This window comes from Malurus melanocephalus, unplaced genomic scaffold, assembly GCF_030028575.1.
Source record: "Malurus melanocephalus ecotype Western Australia unplaced genomic scaffold, MMel_1.1 scaffold_1059, whole genome shotgun sequence".
NCBI lineage: Eukaryota > Metazoa > Chordata > Aves > Passeriformes > Maluridae > Malurus > Malurus melanocephalus.
This window is the reverse complement of record NW_026624291.1, coordinates 4,503-6,629: the sequence shown is the minus strand read 5'-3', so window position 1 is coordinate 6,629 and position 2,127 is coordinate 4,503. Positions and strand designations below refer to the sequence as shown.

Genomic DNA, 2,127 nt, shown 5'->3' with positions numbered 1-2,127 from the left:
TGGCCAGGGAAGGGACATTTTCAAAGCCCTATATGGCCAGGGAAGGGACATTCTCAAAGCCCTATATGGCCAGGGAAGGGCCATTCCCGAGTCCCCGGGGTCTGACCTGGTCTGTGCCTCGGGGATGATGTCGTCCATCACCACGTACACCATGGCTCCAGCAGCAAAGCCCAGCGCGTAGGGCAGCAGCGGCTCCGCCAGCACCACGGCAAAGGCACCCCACAGACCGGCCAGAGGCTCCACCATCCCGCTCAGCTGCCCGTACCTGCCGAGCAGAGCCACTGAGAAACCCTACAGAGCTGCTGAGAAACCCTACAGAGCCACTGGGAAACACTACAGAGCCACTGAGAACCCTGCAGAGTCACTGAGAAACCCTGCAGAGCCACTGAGAAACCCTGCAGAGTCACTGAGAAACCCTGCAGAGCCACTGAGAACCCTACAGAGCCACTGAGAAACCCTACAGAGCCAGTGAGAAACACTACAGAGCCACTGAGAACCCTATTGATCCACTGAGAACCCTACAGAGCCACTGAGACCCACTGAGAACCCACTGAGAACCTACTGAGAAGAGCCACTGAGAACCCTACAGACCCTCTGAGAACCCCTACAGAGCCACTGGGAAACCCTACAGACCTGCTGAGAACCCTGTAGAGTCACTGAGAACCCTACAGACCCACTGAGAACCCCTGCAGACCCACTGATGGATCTGTGAGCATTCAAGAGCTGTGGGGATCAGGGATGAGTCCCTGGGGATATGGGATCAGGGATGGATATGGGATCAGGGATGGATATGGGATCGGGGATGGATCCCTGGGATGTGGGATCAGGGATGGATCCCTGGGGATTCAGGAGCTGTGGGGATCAGGGATGGATATGGGATCAGGGATGGATCCCCGGGGATTTGGGATCAGGGATGGATATGGGATCAGGGATGGATTTGGGATCAGGGATGGATCCCCGGGGATTTGGGACTCACAGCACCATTTCCCCACGACTGCAGAGGGAACAGAGGGCAGGGCTGTGAGGGAGCAGCACCATGGACGGGGCACTGGGGGGGCAGGAGGTGCCAGGGCAGGGTGTTTTTCCCAGAGAAGGGGGCAGAGCTCACCAGAACGCTTTCCASGTGGAGAAACCCGCGCCGCGCAGGGGGAGGCTGACAGCCAGCCCTTCTGGRAAGTTCTGGATCCCAATCCCAATGGCTAAGTTCCTACAAAAAGCACAAATATAGACAATTCTTTATGTCGGGGCAAAGCACAGCTCAGGGCAGGCTGATGGGGGCAAGGAAAAGGAAAAATGGAACAKGATCCCAAAAAATTCCACCCTCCAACAGCTCCATCAGCTCCAGCACCAGCCCACGGAGCAACAGGGACCAGGTGGAGGAAGGAGATTTGTCCTGGGTGAATCCCTGAGGTGATTCCAGCCCGAGAATTCCTGCAGCATTCCCAAATCCTGGGTTTGAGGGGTCCAAGAAGGGCTGAGGTTCCTCCATGGTGCCCTGGCCAGGGCGTGTTGGTGGCACTGGGGGACACTGAGAGTGGCACCATCCTGGGGGCTGCAGCACTGAGGGGTCGGGCTCTGAGGGATGTCCCGAGCTCAGCTCTGCCCACAGCTCCCTTTTCTCACCCCCTGATTTCCTGTCAGTAAAATAAAACTTTGTGGGGCTGTAGGAACTCCTTGCGGGGTTTACAGAATAAGGGAGACTCAAGGGGAGAAGCTCCAGCCTTCCCTGGGCAGGACAGGCCATGACAGTCACAAACATTATCCCAGAAAATGGAGGATGCCCCAAAGAAATCCATCCCAGGGGATATTCCTGTCCCTGCCCCAAACCCATCCTAAGGGACATTCCTGTCCCTGCCCCAAATGACCTCATCCTAAGGGACATTCCTGTCCTAAACCCTTCCTAAGGGACATTCCCATCCCTGCCCCAAACCCATCCTAAGGGACATTCCTGTCCCTGCCCCAAATGACCCCATCCTAAGGGATATTCTCATTCCTGCCCCAAACCCTTCCTAAGGGACATTCCTGTCCCTGCCGGCCGTGCACAGCTCACTCACAGCTCACTCACAGCTCACTCACAGCTCACTCACAGCTCACACACAGCTCACACACAGCTCACTCACAGCTCAC

The 2,127-nt window shown here is 56.8% G+C and overlaps 1 long non-coding RNA gene across 1 annotated transcript in view; it reads right to left on the bottom strand.

Moving 5' to 3' along the window:
* The window catches only part of LOC130586086 (uncharacterized), a 4,384-nt gene extending 2,600 nt beyond the window's left edge, over nucleotides 1-1,784 (bottom strand). The window contains exons 1-2 of the long non-coding RNA XR_008966661.1: nucleotides 1,109-1,784; nucleotides 107-265 (exon numbers count right to left, since the gene is read on the bottom strand). This is a non-coding gene — a long non-coding RNA (uncharacterized LOC130586086). The remainder of the gene's footprint in view (nucleotides 1-106; nucleotides 266-1,108) is intronic.
* Between the last annotated feature and the right edge of the window lie 343 nt (nucleotides 1,785-2,127).